Source organism: Melanerpes formicivorus, unplaced genomic scaffold (assembly GCF_026170545.1).
Source record: "Melanerpes formicivorus ecotype bairdi unplaced genomic scaffold, bMelFor1.0.p_v2 SCAF_1, whole genome shotgun sequence".
Classification (NCBI taxonomy): Eukaryota; Metazoa; Chordata; class Aves; order Piciformes; family Picidae; genus Melanerpes; species Melanerpes formicivorus.
Window position 1 is genome coordinate 31652642 of NW_027142353.1, and position 17706 is coordinate 31670347.

General features: G+C 50.8%; 1 protein-coding gene across 2 annotated transcripts in view; it reads right to left on the minus strand.

The window, feature by feature from the left end:
* Nucleotides 1-17706, minus strand: part of FCHSD2 (FCH and double SH3 domains 2) — a 241138-nt gene that overhangs the window by 158574 nt on the left and 64858 nt on the right. The gene's annotated exons all lie outside the window — the stretch shown is intronic.

Here is a 17706-nt window from a genome sequence, read left to right on the forward strand (position 1 = left end):
TGATTGAACCCCCAGTGCAATAATTAAATTCCATGAACTTGTTCTCAGTGCTGTAAAACTCCCATGGCAGGGAGGTTGGATGAGATGATGGTTAAGGTTTCTTCCAACCCAAATCATTCAATGAGTCTATGCCTGAAAGTGGGACAACTTCCAGTGATGACACTGCCTTCAATCCTGCCCAATGAACTGCCCAACCCATAAAGCCAGACTGCAATAACTCTGAGCTCAACATCTGATGCCTACAAGGAATACAGGTATGGACAGCCAGGTATGGAGCTATGGGAGGCTTGGCTGAGATGTCCAAAGGCTGTGTGACCATTCAAGGAGACTTGGACAGACTGAGAGCTGGGCAGAGAGGAGCCTCATGAGGTCCAGCAAGGAGAAGTGCAGAGTCCTGCAGCTGGGAAGGAAGAATAAACTGCAGCAGGACAGGCTGGGAGGTGACCTGCTGGAGAGCAGCCCTGTGCAGAAGGACCTGGGAGTCCTGGTGGGCAACAAGTTCTGCATGGGCCAGCAGTGTGCCCTGGTGGCCAAGAAGGCCAATGGGATCCTGGGATCCTGCATTCAGCAGAGTGTGGCCAGCAGATCCAGAGAGGTTCTCCTCCCCCTCTACTCTGCCCTGCTGAGACCTCACCTGGAATATTGCATCCAGTTCTGGGCTCCCCAGTTCAGGAGGGATCTGCTGGAGAGAGTCCAAGGGATGCTACCAGGATGGTGGCTTCCGGGACCTGAAGCACTGCCTGGTGAGGAGAGGCTGAGAGCCCTGGGGGTGGTTAGTCTGGAGAGGAGAAGACTGAGAGGGGATTGAATAAATGTTTATCAATATCTGAGGGCTGGGGGTCAGGAGGGAGGGGACAGGCTCTGCTCAGTTGCACCCTGGGATAGGACAAGGGGCAATGGAAATAAACTCCAGCACAGGAGGTTCCACCTCAACATGAGGAGGAACTTCTTCACTGTGAGGGTCACAGAGCACTGGCACAGGCTGCCCAGAGAGGCTGTGGAGTCTCCTTCTCTGGAGACTTTCCAGCCCCATCTGGATGTGTTCCTGTGTGACCTGTGCTGGATTCTATGCTCCTGCTCTGATAGTCTCCAGAGGTTCCTTCCAACCCCTAACACCCTGTGAAACAAAAAGCCTTCTTGCTCTTGTATTCCCAGGAAAACATGGATGAAAAGATGCAAATGAAAAAGGAATCCAAAGGCTGGATTGGAGAAGAGATCTTACAAGGGATGGCTGAGGGACCTGCAGTTGTTCAGCCTGAAGATAAGGAGGCTGAGGGGAGAACTCATTGCTCTCTACAACTCCTTGAAAGGAGGATAGAACCAGGCTGAGGTTGGTCTCTCTGCCCTAGTTACCAGTGATAGGATAAGAGGAAATGGCCTCAAGTTGCAGCAGGGAAGATTGAGGTTTGGTTTTAGAAGACATCTGTTCACTGAGAATGTTCTTGAACACTGGAAAAGGCTGCCCAGGGAGGTGTTTGAAACCTTATCTCTGGATGTATTTAAAAGACACAGAGATGTGGTGCTGAAGCACATGGTTCAGCACCAAACATTTTAGAGAATGGTTGGACTGGATGATCTTAAAGGTCTTTTCCAACCAAAACAAATTTTTTGATTCAAACAGAGGTGGAAAAGACCTAGAGGCATATAGCTGGTAGCAGTCATGACTCAGTGCTGGTACTGCTGCTGCTTTGGAGACCCAAAGTTTCCACTTGGTTTATTTATAAAGCATTGAGTTGTGACTCACCTGCCCTCCTGAATCCCCAGGAGAGAGCAAAGCAGCTATTGGGAAGGATGCATTGCCCACAGAGCCAGAGAGGTGATCCTGCCACTTTGCTCTGCTCTGGGGAGACCTCACCTGGAGTACTGCATCCAGGTCTGGAGCCCTCAAAACAGGAAGGACCTGGAGCTGCTGGAGCAGATCCAGAGGAGGGCCAGGGAAATGCTCAGGGGGTTGGAGCAGCTCTGCTCTGAGGCCAGGCTGAGGGAGCTGGGGGTGTTCAGCCTGGAGAAGAGAAGGCTCCAGGGAGACCTAACAGCATCCTGCCAGTACCTGAAGGAGGCTACAAGAAGGCTGCAGAGAGACTGTTTGCAAAGGCCTGCAGGGACAGGACGAGAGGCAACGGCTTCAAACTGGAGCAGAGCAGATTCAGATTGGATGTGAGGAACAAGTTCTGCACCATGAGGGTGGTGGAACACTGGAACAGGTTGCACAGGGAGGTGCTTGAGGCCCCATCCCTGGAGACATTCAAGGTGAGGCTGAACAGGGCTCTGGGCAACCTGAGCTAGTTGAGGATGTCTCCGATTACAGCAGAGTGGTTTGGACTGGATGACCTTTGGAGGTCCCTTCCAACCCAGACCATTCTATGATTCTATGATTGAAAGGCTTAGAGAGAAGTTAAAGTGCAGGGGGAAAAAAAACCACTAACAAACTACACACACAGCACTTGGATATTGGGAAGGATTTCTGTTCTGGGGGAGCAATCAGGCATTGGAACAGGCTGTCCAGGGAAGTGGTGGAGTCATCATCCCTGGAGGTGTTCAAGAAACCTGTGGAGATGGCACTTTCAGACATGGCTTAAGGGCCATGGTGGAGGGTAGATTCAGATTGGATGTTAAGGAGAAACTCTTCCCCATGAGGGCGGTGAGACACAGGAAGAGGTTGCCCAGGGAGGTGGTGGAAGCCTCATCCCTGGAAATTTTATGGGCAGGCTGGATGTGGCTGTGAGCAACCTGATGTAGTGTTAGGTGTCCCTGTTGGTCTGAGGACTATTAAGGAGAGTCTGTGACAGCCATCTCTCTCTCTGCTCTGCCTCACCTGTTGGAAGGGAGCCACAGCTGCTGCTGGCCTCCTGGCTCTGCCACGCAGCCGGGGCTGATCTCCTCCCTGCCGCAGCCACGCCTCACTGAAGGACTGAAATCCACAGACACTGAGGGAGACACAAGGCCATCCAAATCTGGCTTTGTATATTCTCCTATTCATCCTTATTCCTCACCCTTGTAAACCCTCCCTGTTACTGATATATATATATATATATATATATATATATATATATCTTGTTAAAAAATTTACTTCTCCTACTTCCAAACGAACTCCAGAAAGAGGACAGTCTCAAGCTGTGCCAGGAGAAGTTTAGGCTGGAGGTGAGGAGAAAGTTCTTCACTCAGAGAGTTGTTAGGGATTGGGATGTGCTGCCCAGGGAGGTGGTGGAGTCACCATCCCTGGAGGTGTTCAAGAGGGGATTGGATGTGGCACTTGGTGCCATGGTCTAGTCATGAGGTCTGTGGTGACAGGTTGGACTTGATGATCTTTGAGGTCTCTTCCAACCTTGGTGATTCTGTGATTTACCTCCAGTCTCCTCGGGTGGTGGGGGGAGGATTTCTCTTCTGGTGTTTTTTTTTGCTACCATCTGAGCTCTTAAATTCCAGTTAAGGCTCAAACCACAACAGATGTCCACAACAGCACCTCCCAGGTATCTCCCTGGACTGAAAGCCTAAGCTGAAAAGGAGCAGCTTTTAGGCATCAAGTTTTCCCCCTGCAAGCAGAGCACTTCCATGCAGCCAGATTCCAGGCAGTGGATGCTTAGGAGCGTGGTAATTGGAAAGAAAAACAAGAGCTGAAAAAGCAGGCAAAGAGAAATCTGCTTGCATCAGGCCAGCAGAAACTGCACTCCCTTCATGAAGGGCTTTCTGTGTGGAAGCAGAGGAATTCCAAGCTTAGCAAACCCCTTTTATAAGGAACTCGATGTTTTCACTGAAAATAGAAGCTGACAGTAGCCCTCTGTTCTTGGAGAAATATTATTTTAACCTAAAGAATTCCATAAAGCCTGGAGCTGAGAGCTTAGCACTTCTCAAAGGCTGCCTGTCCAAAAGCTTTTGATATGAGATGGGCACATATTTCAGTCCAAGGTGTTCTCAACTTTCAGCTAACAGAGCACTGAGACAAGACCTCAATCACACAGTCACAGAACTGGAGGGACTGGAAGGGACCTCTGGGGATCATCCAGTCCAAACTCCCTGCCAAAGGAGAATCACCTAAGGCAGGTCACACAGGAACACATCCAGATGGGTCTTGAAAGTCTCCAGAGGAGGAGATTCCATGACATCTCTGGGCAGCCTGTGCCAGGGCTCCAGCACCCTCACACCAAAGAAATTTCTCCTCATGCTGAGGTGGAACCCCTAGGGTTCCAGTTTGTGTTCACTGCCCCTTATCCTACCACAGGACACCACTGAAAAGAATCATAGAATCAATAAGGTTGGAAAAGACCATAAAGATCAAGTCCAACCTGTCACCCAGGACCTCATGACTACTAAAGCATGGCATCAAGTGCCACGTCCAATCCCCTCTTGAACACCTCCAGGGATGGTGACTCCACCACCTCCTTGGGCAGCACATCCCAATGGCGAAAGACTCTCTCTGGGAAGAACTTTCTCCTCACCTCCAGCCTAAAATTCCCCTGGTGCAGCTTGAGACTGTGTACTCTTGTTCTGGTGCTGCTTGCCTGGGAGAAGAGACCAACCCCCACCTGGATACAATCTCCCTTCAGGTAGTTGTAGAGAGCAATAAGGTCACCCCTGAGCCTCCTCTTCTCCAGGCTAAGCAACCCCAGCTCCCTCAGCCTCTCCTCGTAGGGCTGTGCTCCAGACCCCTCCCCAGATTGTGCTCAAGGCCTCGTTGTCCTTCTCTGGACACATTCAAGAGTCTGAAGCCTGGCCCCTTCTTGACACCCACCCCTCAGATAATAATAAACATTCAGAAGATCTCATCTCAGCCTTCTCTGCTCCAGACTAAACAGCCCCAGGTCTCTCTGCCTTTCCTCAGCACACAGATGTTCCAATTCCTTCATCATCCTCATAGCCTCCACTGGACTGTCTCCAGTAGATCCCTGTCCCTCTTGAACTGGGGAGCCCAGAACTGGATGCAGTATTCCAGGTAAGGTCTCAGCAGGGCAGAGTAGAGGGGGAGGAGAATCTCATTCCATCTGCTGGCCACACTCTGCTGAATGCAGCCCAGGATCCCATTGGCCTTCTTGGCCCCCAGTGCACACTGCTGTTCCATGGAGAACTTACTTTCCACCAGGACTCCAGGGTCCTTCCCCATGGAGCTGCTTTCCAGCAGGTCAGCTCCTAACCTGTACTGGTGCCTGGTGTTGCTCCTCCCAGAGTCAGGTACTTGACTTTCTTTTAACCCCACTGCTGATGTGACTCTTGGAGAACAAAAAGGACACCAAGGACTGAATGAAGAAGGGAAAGTTTCTTCACTCTGAGGGTACTGGAGCCCTGGAGCAGGCTGCCCAGAAAGGTTATGGAGTGAAAGGATCACAAGGGGGAAACAAAAATCAGTTAATCAATTAATTAGAGGGAAATCCAAGGAAAAGAGTGGCTGTGCTGGGAAAGATCTGCAGGGGCAGTGCCAGCTTCACTGATTGAGCACAGTGGTTGACTTGAGCAACCAAGGCGGGACCAGGAACCGTCATCTCTCATCTTTTACTGCATCCTGGGAAGAAGGGTGTGAGGATCCCCCCCACAACAGTTGCTGAGATGTGCACATGGAAAAGCATTTCCATGGCCTCCAAAAACCTGTCACAAAGCTCCAAAGATGTGTCACCACAGAGGATCACCAGAGATGTGTCATCTCTGGCTCTGCCTCCATTGGGGGACATGTAGAGGGCAATGAGATCTCCTCTTCTGAAGACTAAACAACCCCAGTTCTCTCAGCCCTTCCCCCTAACACCCTCCATCAGCTTTGTTGCCCTTCTCTGGACCTGCTCCAGGACCTCAATGTACTTGGAGTGAGGAGCCCAAAAACTGAACCCAGAATTCCAGCTGTGGCCTCAGCAGTGCCCAGTACAGGGGGACAATCACTGCCCTGGTCCTGATGGCCACTCTCTTGCTGATCCAGGCTAGGATGCTATTGGCTTTCTTGGCCACCTGGGCATACCCTGTCTCATCTTCAACTGCCTGTTGACCAACAGCCTCAATGTCTTTTCTGCCAGGTATCTGCCAGCCTGAAGCCTGCATGGGGTTCTGTGACCTAAGCTCAAGTTGTCCTCTGCTTCAAATCCTAGTGGTGACATGGTTGGATGAGGCCTTGAGCAGCCAGGTCTAATGAAAGGTGTCCCTGCCCATCAGAGGGTTGGATCTAAATGATCTCTAAGGTCCCTTCCAACCCAACCCAAACCATGGTGTGATTCCATGAAGACTCTGAGGAGAACTTATTGTGGCCTTCCAGTATCTGAAAGGGGCTACAGGAAAGCTGGGGAGGGACTTTCGAGGGTGTCAGGGAGGGATAGGACTGGGGGGGATGGAGCAGAACTCGAAGTGGGTAGATTCAGGTTGGATGTCAGGAAGAAGCTCTTCCCCATGAGGGTGGTGAGACACTGGCACAGGTTGCCCAGGGAGGTGGTGGAAGCCTCATGCCTGGAGGTTTTGAAGGCCAGGCTGGAGGTGGCTGTGAGCAACCTGCTCTGGTGTGAGGTGTCCCTGCCCATGGCAGAGGGGTTGGAACTGGATGATCCTTGAGGTCCCTTCCAACCCTGACAACTCTATGATTCTATGATTTCAACCAACGATATCATGTCCTAGCAAGCATCAGCTGCTTCCAAAGGCTCTCCACCCTCCTCAGTTTCTAGGGCTAAACAAAGAGCACATTTTCCCCTTTCTCTTTTTATTTCCCCTTCCAGAAGCCTGCTCAGTTGTTTATATTTTTATTCCTGAAGCAGGACAAGGTCTCCAGAAGGAAGCCAGCGTGATTAGAAGCCAACCTGCCATGGGTTTTCATGACAGATGAGATCAACCAGAGCAAAACTCCAAAGAAGGAGAAACAGAGGAGCCTCACAGTCCCTGAGCACACACTTGGGAATATCACTCAGTGCAGGAATGAGCCTGGATGGCTCCAGCATTTTTACATTTGGATCCAGAGCTTTCTTTGATCTAGCTTTTGCTGCCCTCCCTCAAGGAGCTGCGCCAGCAAGGCCTGAGGGAGCCACACTCAAAGTCACACCTGGAGCTTCGGAAGATCTGCTGAGTTTTCCTACAGGGAAAGGCAGAGAATTCCAATCAGAACTTGGATTGTAGGGTTTTAGGAGCTATTATCTCTGGGCAAGCAAGAAATTAACTCCCCTGAGTCAAAGAGGTGCCATTTTGACACTATGGGGAACAAGTGAAGCTGGATAAAGACTATGCAGAATGTCTCCCTCCAGGCTCTGATGCTGAGTCCCAGCTCTGCCTTTTGGGGAGAACATTCTCCAGCAACAGAGGACAAAAAACATACAGTCATAGAATTGTTTTGTTTGGAAAAAAACTTAATGATCATCAAGTCCAACCACTGGAATTACAGAACAGAATCACAGAATCAACTGTCAGGGTTGGGAGGGACCTCAAAGATCATCCAGTTCCAACCCCCCCTGCCATGGCCAGGGACACCTCACACCACAGCAGGTTGCTCACAGCCACATCCAGCCTGGCCTTCAAAACCTCCAGGCATGAGGCTTCCACCACCTCCCTGGGCAACCTGTGCCAGTGTCTCACCACCCTCATGGGGAAGAACTTCTTCCTAGCATCCAATCTGAATCTACCCTCCACCGCGGCCCTTAAGCCACGTCACAAAGTGCCATATCCACACATTTCTTGAAGATCTCCAGAGATGGGGACTCCACCACCTCCTTGGGCAGCCTGTTCCAGTCCCTGACCACTCTGGCAGCAAAGAAATTTTTCCTCATCTCCAATCTAACTCTCCCCTGGCACAGTTTCAGGCCATTTCCTCTCCTTCTATCACCTGAGATGAGGCAGAAGAGTCCGACCCCCACCTCACTGTAACCTCCTTCCAGGGAGTTGTGGAAAGCAATGAGGTCTCCCCTTAGCCTCCCTTTCTCCAGGCTGAACAACCCCATTTCCCTCAGCTGCTCCTCACCAGCCCTGTCCTCTCTCCAGACCCTTCCCCCAGCTCTGCTGCCCTTCTCTGGACCTGCTCCAGCACCTCCATGTCCTTCTTGGAGTGAAGGGCCCCAAACCGAAGCCAGGATTGAAGGTGTGGTACCTTCCTCACAGCTATTTTTAACATCACTGCTTGTTTACAGAACTCCCCATTTTCAACCATAAAGCAAAAAAAAAAAGAAGACAAAAGCCTTAAATGTCACAGATCTACTCCAAAGGGACACAGACCACAGCAAGAAATCCTCCATCCTCAAAGCAAGAAGCAAATTCTTTCAGTTCACTCCTTTGCAAAACAGGCTACTGAGCAGTCAACCTTCTGCTGCTTCTTGTTTGTCCCCAAGTTGGGGACCCACCCTTAAAGTCCACAACCTCTTCCTGCTCTCCAGAAAGCCTTCTCTATTCCTTGGGATGAAAGAAAAAACAACCAACCCCAATCTCCTGTCCAGACAAGAGGGAATGAAGTCACAGCCAGCTGCTTGTTGGGATTTTGCAGGCAGGACCTCCAGGTGTTTTTTTCCTGGCGCTCCAGGGGTTAGCTGCTGAGTCAGAAGAAGACTTTGGATCCCCCTGACTGTTTGGGTTGGGTTTTTTTTTTCCATCTCAAACCTGTGGTGTGGTTGTGTTTGCCAAGCTGGCAGTTGCTTTGCCACGTGGGACTGCTGAATTGGTCCAGGTGACTCATGTTCCATGAAGAAATGGTCACGTTTACAAAGCTCTCCAGCACCTTCCTCATGCCCCACAGGCACTGCTGCCATCCTCCCGCCCTTTCTCTCCTGCAATAAAGCAGGATCTTCTCAAAAGGGAAGCCCTGCACCCAGCACCTCAACCTTTCTCTCCTGAAAGATTTGACTTTTATCACAAGTGAGCAATTTGCTTTGCAGGAAGTTGTCTATACTCTGCTAAAGCACATCTCACCTCTTCCTGAGGCAGCAGCACAGGTACCATAGAATCATAGAATGCTACAGGTTGGAAGGGACCTCCAGAGATCATCCACTCCAACTCCCCTGCCAGGGCAGAGTCACCTAGGGCAGATCACAGAGGAACACATCCAGATGGGTCTTGAAAGTCTCCAGAGGAGACTCCACAATATCTCTAGGCAGTTTTGTTCAGTGTTTGAGAACCCTTAACTAAGATAGGAACTGAGAAGAACATCCATATTCTGTATCTGGGGAGGAGTAACAGCAGGCACCAGGACAGGTTAGGGACTGCCCTGCTGGAGAGCAGGGCCCTGCTGGAGAAAGACCTTGGAGTACTGGTGGGCAGCAAGTGCTGCAGGGGACAGCAATGTGCCCTGGTGGCCAAGAGAGCCAATGGCATCCTGGGGTGCAGCAAGAGAAGTGTGGCCAGCAGGGCCAGGGAGGTTCTTCTGCCCCTCTGCTCTGCCCTGCTGAGGCCACAGCTGCAATCCTGTGTCCAGTTCTGGGCTCCCCAGTGCAAGTGAGACAGAGACCTGCTGGAGAGAGTCCAAGGGAGAGCCAGGAGGATGCTTAGGGGACTTGAGCATCTGCCCTGTGAAGAGAGACTGAGAGCCCTGGGGCTGTTTAGTGTGGAGAAGAGAAGGCTGAGAGGGGATCTGATCAAGGTCTCTCAGTCTCTGAGGGGTGGCTGTCAAGTGGAGGGGGCCAAGCTCTTTTGGGTGCTGCACAGCAATAAGCCAAGGAGCAATGGATACAAACTTGAACACAGAAGGTTTCAGCTCAACAGGAGGAGAAACTTCTTTGGTGTGAGGGTGCCAGAGCCCTGGAGCAGGCTGCCCAGAGAGGTTGTGGAGTGCCCTTCTCTGGAGGCTTTCCAAAGCCACCTGGATGCCTTCCTGTGCAGACTACCCTGGGTGATGCTGCTCTGGCAGGGGGGTTGGACCTGATGATCTCTGGAGGTCTCTTCCAACCTCTAACATTCTGTGATTGTGGTTATCAGTCATTGCATATAGAACCCAGAATGATTTTGATTGGAAAAGATCTTAAGATCATTGAGTCCAACCATTATCTAAGTCTACCAAGGCTGGTCCTAAACCATGTCCATCATTACCAAAACTCTGCTTCTCCCCACCTCCCTGGGCAGCCTGTTCCATCATTTTAGGATCTTTGCAGTGAAGAAATTGCTTTTAATGTCCATCACAGCAATCAAAGAATCCTTTGGGTTTAAGAAGACCTTTAAGTTTATCCAGTCCAACCATTCCCTAACCCTGCCAAGGCTAGTGGTAAACCATGACCATCAGCATCACATCTCTGTGTCTTTTAAACACCTCCATGGATGGGAATTCAGCCACTTCCCTGGGCAGCCTGTGCCAGCCCTTGAGAATGCTGTCAGTGAAGCAATTTCTTCTAACGGTCCAACCTAAAGTTCCCCTGCTGCAGCTTGAGGCCATTTCCTCTTGTCCTGTTTCTTGTTACCGGAAAGAAGAGACCACCCCTCATCTGGCTCCAATCTCCTTTCATGGAGCCATAGAGAGCCAGAAGCTCTCCCCTCAGCCTCCTTTTCTCTAGGCTCAACAAAACCAAGGTCCCTCAGCCCATTCAGCCTCAAAGGATCTGTTGGGTATTTGGTAAACACACACAAAAATGGCTACTGGAATGTTGCCCTTTCCTAGAAATGGGGATTCAGATATTGTGATGTATTCCAAGAAGTGCTTTTTCACATCTGCTGAGGCACTTCCAAAGGTGAGGAAAGCTGGTGAAGGCCATGCTACCTGCTTACAACCACCTTTCCTCTTGTCTTTCCTGCTCCTCTCTCCCTTCCACCTGCTTTTTCCTTTGGCATTCATTTCATCCTCTTCTAAGGCTCCTCTCCTGATGACTGGCATTAACATCAGCCCAAAGGATGCACTTGGACTGCACTCAAGAGCTGGCAGAAGGAATCATAGAGCTGTTTGGGTTGGAAAAGGCCTCTAAGATCATTGAGTCCAACCATCAACCCAACCCCACCAGGGCTATTATACCCTGTACCCAAGTGCCATGGCCACAGGTTTCTTGAACACCTCCAGGCATGGGGACTCCACCACCTCCCTGGGCAGCACATTCCAATCCCTGACCACTCCTGCAGCAAAGAAATTTTTCCTAATGAGTGGCTATAAACTACACTCCCTTCTATTTTCTCCCTGTTTCACAATGCTCTCAATGTATCACATTTCTCATTGCAGCAGCCACAGCAATCAACACCAAGTGGCCCCTCTGCTCCCTCCAGATCTCAGATAAGGTGTTTTTCCTGAGCACACTCATACCCTGTGTGCTGGGCAGCAGCCAAAGCAGGGAAAGCAGCAGGATGAGGGAGGGGATTCTGCCCCTCTGCTCTGCTCAGACCCCACCTGCAGCCAGTTCTGGTGCCCCCAGCACAAGAAGGACCTGGAGCTGTTGGAGCAGGTCCAAAGGAGGGCCATGAAGATGATCAGAGGGCTGGAGAACTTTCCCAATGCAGACAGGCTGAAGGAATTGGAGCTGCTCAGCCTGGAGAAGAGAAGGCTCCAGGAAGACCTTAGAGAAACATTCCAGTACCTAAAGGGGGCTACAGGAGAGCTGGGGAGGGACTTTTGATAAGGGCTGGGAGTGACAGGACCAGGGGCAATGGATTGAAGCTGGAAGAGGAGAGATTGAGCCTGGAGATTAGGAAGAAATTCCTTCCAGTAAAGGTGCTGAGACACTGGAACAGGTTGCCCAGGGAGATTGTGGACATCCTTTCCTTGGAGGTGTTCAAGGTCAAGTTGGATGAGGCCTTGAGCAATCTGGGCTGGTGGGAGGTGTCCCTGCCCATGGCAGGGGGGTTGGAACTGAATGATCTTTGAGATCCTTTCCAATCCAAACTATTCTAGGACTCTATGACCTCTTCAATGTTAATATGACCTCCAGAAAAGAGAAAACAATAAAACAACCAGAGGCTTTTGTTTTGCATCTGACCACAAATTTCTACCCAGTTCCCATTCAAAGCTTTTGTGCAGCTCACAGGATGGATTTTCCCATCTTTTTTTTCCCTTCCTTTTCTTTTCCTACCTGATCAATGCCTCCAGCTGAGCTACTACAGTTAGTAACTAATTAGTATACACTGAGAGGACTAACACCTTGCACAGCTCCAGCTCTTTCAGGTGTCTTGCAGAGCCACAGAGCCTGCCTCAAGTCAGGCTGTGCTCCGGAGCAGCCCAGCTAAATATTGAGCAAAGCCCAAGCAGGATAAAACATGACAGGGAAGGTGACCTCAGTGTCCTCTGCATGCCACCCAGGCTGCTGATGGCCTGTAAGTGTTAGATCACAGAATGTTAGGGGCTGGAAGGGACCTCCAAAGATCATCCAGTCCAACCCCCCTGCCAGAGCAGGAGCACCTAGGGCAGGTCACACAGGAACACATCCAGGTGGGTCTTGAGTATCTCCAGAGAGGGAGACTCTGCAATCCCCCTGGGCAGCCTGTTCCAGTCTTCTGTCACCCCCACAGGGAAACAAATTTTCCTCATGGTTCCATGGAACTTCCCATGCCTCTTGTGCTGTCATTGGGCATCACCCAGCAGAGCCTGGCTCCAGCCTCTTGGCACTCACCCTGCACATCTTTATCAACAGCAATGAGGTCACCCTCGGGGTCCTCCTCTCCAAGCCCCAGAGCCCTCAGCTCCCTCAGGCTCTCCTCCTAAGGAAGATGTTTGTGGATGCCTTCATCATTTTTGTGGCTCTGTGCTGGACTCTTTCAAGCAATTCCCTGAGTTCCTTCCTGAACTGAGGGGCCCAAAACTGAACACAGCATTCCAGATGTGGCCTCACCAGGTCAGAGTAGAGGGAGAAGAGAAGCTCTCCCAACCTACTAGCCTACTAGATGATGGCATCAAGGATAGCAGAGGTGGAGTTATCTCCTTTAAAATACCTTTTTAGCTATGGAACATGCCAGGTTCTTCAGTAGGCAGCAGCAGAAATGCTCACTCACACCTTGAGAACTGGGTTTGGTTTGGGGACCACTACTGTGAGGACATTGAGAGGCTGGAGCAGGTCTAAAGAAGAGCAAAAAAGCTGGGGAAGGGTCTGGAGAACAGGTCTGGGGAGAAGCAGCTGGGGTTGTTCAGCCTGGAGAAGAGAAGGCTGAGGGGAGACCTTCTGGCTCACTACAGCTCCCTGAACAGAGAATGGTGTCAGATGAGGGTTAATCTCTTCTTCCAAGGAACAAGTGACAGAATGAGAGGAAATGGCTTCAAATTACCCCAGGAAGGGTTTGGGTTGGGCATTAGAAAAACCTTCTTCACTGGAAGGGTTCTCAAAGACTGGCACAGGCTGCCTAGGGAGGTGGTTGAATCCTCATTCCTGGGGGTGATCCCTGGAGCCACACAGACGTGGTGCTGAAGGAGATGTGGTGCCTCTATGAGGGCGATGAGACACAGGAAGGGATTGCCCAGAGGGAGTAGTGCACGCCTCAGCTGTGGAAGCGGTTACAACCAGGCTGAATGAGGCTGTGAGCAACCTGATTTAGGGGAAGGTGTCTCTGCCCACCATGACCATTGAACCATCTCCCAGAGTGCCATCTCGCAGTATCACAGTATCACCAAGGTTGGAAGAGACCTCAGAGATCATTGAGTCCACCACAGACCTCACGATTAGACCATGGCACCAAGTGCCACATCCAATCCCCTCTTGAACACCTCCAGGGATGGTGACTCCACCACCTCCCTGGGCAGCCTCTCCCAATCCCTGACCACTATGGCAGCAAAGAAATTTTTCCTCCTGTCCAACCTAACCCTCCCCTGGCACAAGTTTAGGCCATTTCCTCTTGTTCCATCACCTGATACTAGGGAGAGAGACCAACACTCACCTGGCTCCAACCTTCTTTCAGGGAGCTGTGGAGAGCAATGAGGTCTCCCCTCAGCCACCTCTTCTCCAGACTAAACAATCCCATTTCCCTCAACTGCTCCTCACCAGACCTGTGCTTCAGGCCCTTCACAAGCTTCATTGCCCTTCTCTGGCAGTGCTCCAGCCACTCAATGTCCTTCCTGGAGAGAGGAGCCCAAAACTGAAGCCAGGATTCAAGATGTGGCCTCACTAGTGATGGGTACAGGGGCACAATCACTTCCCTGCTCCTGCAGGCAACAACATTGCTGATCCAGGTCAGGATGCAGGATGAGGGCTAATCCATCAGAACCTTCTACTATTGATACAATGGACCAGGCTGGAAAAGCCAGTGAAGAAGCTGCTGGAAATAGACAATCAGCAGAAAAACAATGAAAAGCAAATGGCTGGTGAAAAGTCCCAAAAGCCTCCCATGATCAAATAAGTCACAGAACCACAAAGTCATTTTGGTTGGGAAAGCCCTCCAAGGTCATTGAGTCCAACCTTCAACCCAGTCCCACCATGGCCATCAAACCATGTCCCCAAGTGCCATGGCCACACATTTCTTGAACACTTCCAGGCATGGGGACTCCACCACCTCCCTGGGCAGCCTCTTCCAATCCCTGGCGACTCTGGCAGCAAAGAAATTTTTCCTCATCTCCAACTCAGACCTCACCTGGTGCATCTTGAGGCCACTTCCTCTTGTTCTATCACCTCATACTAGGGCAGTTTACATTGAGATCACCAGCTACATTCAAGGCACTTCCCACACATTTAGGGTTAAATTCTCAACACTGACCCACGGTTTGTGATAGAATCATAGAATGGTCTGGCTTGCAAGGGACCTCCAAAGCCCCCTCTGCACTCAGCAGGGACATCCTCAGCTAGCTCAGGTCGCCCAGGGCCCTGTCCAGCCTCACCTTGAATATCTTCAGGGATAAGGCCCCAACCACCTCCCTGGGCAACCTGTTCCAGTGTTCCACCACCCTCATGGGGCAGAACTTGTTCCTCACATCCAATCTAAATCTGCTCTGCTCCAGTTTGAAGCCACTGCCCCTCGTCCTGTCACTGCAGGCCTTTGTCACTTGTGCAGGTTCTCCCTCTCCAAACAAAAGCCCTCTGTGTGAAGAAACTTGGCACCTCAGCATGGTCCATCAGCACTCAAGGTTGGTTGGGGTTTTTTTGAACCAACAAAACATTCAGTTCTGGAAAATTTATTTGCCCTGTCCCATTTACTTTCCTTGGCTTGCCAAAAAAAGCCCTAAATCAGTATATTCTGAGTTGTCTAAGGTGACAAAAGGCATTTGCAGAGAACTGGGGTAAGGATTTGGAAATCTTGCTTCAGAAAGTGACAGCTGAGAGTTTCCAGTTCTTCATCTACCTCCTTTAGCAAGGAATAGCCAGTGCTGCTCAACACAACTTCACATGGCTCGTGACCACCATTTCTCTCCCCAAAAGCCTTTCTGTGAGAGGTCAGCACCACCTCCACGACAAAAAAAAGCCTTTGAGAGGCCTGAGAAGAGACATCCAACATTGTTCTTGAGCTGCACACTCATCAAGCAGCCAAGGAAGCCAGCCCCACAAGCCCTCATTCATAGGAGCAGCCATTCAGTGCCTCTCAAACGACGCAGCTGGAAGGTTGGGGAGGGGGGGGCTTAAAAGCAAGCATCTGAAAGCCTCAGTTGTTAAGATTGAAGCTTCTGAATCTGAGAGTGTCGTTATTTATCCAAGCCATCAAGCCTCTTCCCTGCTCCAAGTGCCTCTGCATAGCAAAACCATTCCCATGCATAGGGATAAATGCATTGAGGATTGATCCTCAGTTCTCTGCGGCCCCATTCCAAAACTCACTCTGGGATGCATGCCTTTTAATCACAGCTTCAGCAGGTCCCTATTGATCCTACCCCTGAAAAATGCTTGGATTTCATCAAATCAGGTGGCTGGGATCAATGTTTGCTCCTGGCAGCTCAGGTACAGCGAGAGAAGCAGAGCAGCAGGAACTGCAGGTCCTTGAGCTTGCATGAAATTCAAACTGCACTGGATTTGCAAATATGAGACTCAGACCACAAGCAGGAATATCAAAGAAGGTTTCAGGCTGGAAGGGAACTCTCAAGGTCATCTAGTTGAGGACCACTGCAGTGAGCAGGGACATAGAATCATAGAATGGTAGGGGGTTGGGAGGGACTTGGTTGGTTGCCCAGGGAGGTGGTGGAAGCCTCATGCCTGGAGGTTTTGAAGGCCAGGCTGGATGTGGCTCTGAGCAACCTGCTGTAGTGTGAGGTGTCCTTGGCCATGGCAGGGGGGTTGGAAGTGGATGATCCTTGAGGTCCCTTCCAACCCTGACACTCCTATGATTCTATGATCTCCAGAGATCATCCAGACCAAGCCCCCTGCCAAAGCAGAGTCACCTAGGGCAGATTGCAGAGGAACACATCCAGATGGGTCATGAAAGTCTCTAGAAAAGGAGACTCTACAACCTCTCTGGGCAGCCTGCTCCAGGGCTCCAGCACTCTCACATCTTCAGTTCAATCCAGGACTGGAAAATGTGTACACCACAGCAATCACAGTATCCTTTGGGCTGGAAAAGACTTCTAGCCAACCATTCCCTAACTCTACCAAGGCTGGTGCTTAACTATGGCCTTCAGCACACCTCTGTGTCTTTTAAACATGGGGATTCCACCACCTTCCTTTTCCAGCCTGTTCTAGGCCTTTAGAATGCTTTCAGTGAAATTTTTTCTTCTAAATAGCCAACCTAAACCTCCCCTGGTGCAATCAGAGGCCATTTCCTCTTGTCCTATCCCTTGTTCCTTGGGAGGAAAGACCAGCCCCCTCCTGGCTCCAGCCTCCCTTCATGGAGTTGTAGAGAGCCAGGTGGTCTACCCTTAGCTTCCTTCCCTCAAGGCTCAACAACCCCAAATCCTTCACCCACTCCTCACAAGACTCATGCTCTAGACCCTTCCCCAGCTTTGTTCCCCTTCTCTAGACCCACTCCAGCCCCTCAATGTCCTTCTTGGGAGTGTGGGCCTGCAAATTTAACCTAGCCCTCGAGATGTAGCCTTGCAATGTTGAGTACTGGGGGACAATCGCTTCCCTGGTCCTGCTGCCCACATCATTGCTGCTCCAAGCCAGGATGCTGGTGGCCTTCTTGGCCACCTGGACACACACTGGCTCACACTGAGCCATCTGTCAGCCAGCACCCCCAGGTGTTTCTCTGCTGGGCAGCTTTCCAGCCACTCTTCCACAAGTCTGAAACCTTCATGGAGTTGCTGTGACCCAGCTACAGGACCCAGCCTTGTTGAATCTCGTACCCCTGGCTTTAGCCCATCAATCCAGACTGGTCAGGTCCATCTGCAGAGCCTTCTCATCCTCCAGCAGATCACCATCCCACCCACCTTAGGGCCATCTACAGACTGACTGAGGATGCCTCCATCCCCTTCTCCCAAGCATTGATGAAGACATTAAAGAGAACCAACCCCAGCAGTGAGCCCTGGGGGACACCACTTGTGCCCAGCCACCACCTGGAGATAACTCCATTTCCCACCACCATCCTCTTCCATAAACTGACAGCCAACTCTGGCCCACAGAAGCCACTTCTGCTGTAGATCCCTGTGGGTGATGCAGCACTGAAGACAAGGACAACTGACCACAAGAGCCTACAAACTCCTGTTGGAATCATCCAAGTGACAGCTTCTCTTTTCACGTGCCCTCCAACACCACCAACTCCAGCAGGTCCATCTCCAGTGTTATTTCACAGAATCACAGTATCACCAAGGTTGGAAGAGACCTCAAAGATCATCAAGTCCAACCTGTCACCACAGACCTCATGACTAGACCATGGCACCAAGTGCCACATCCAATGCCCTCTTGAACACCTCCAGGGATGGTGACTCCACCACCTCCCTGGGCAGCCCAATTCATTGCATTCTGAGCTCCATAAGCTCCCTCACTTCTCTTTTATTTCACCTTTCATCTGTTTGAAACTAAATTA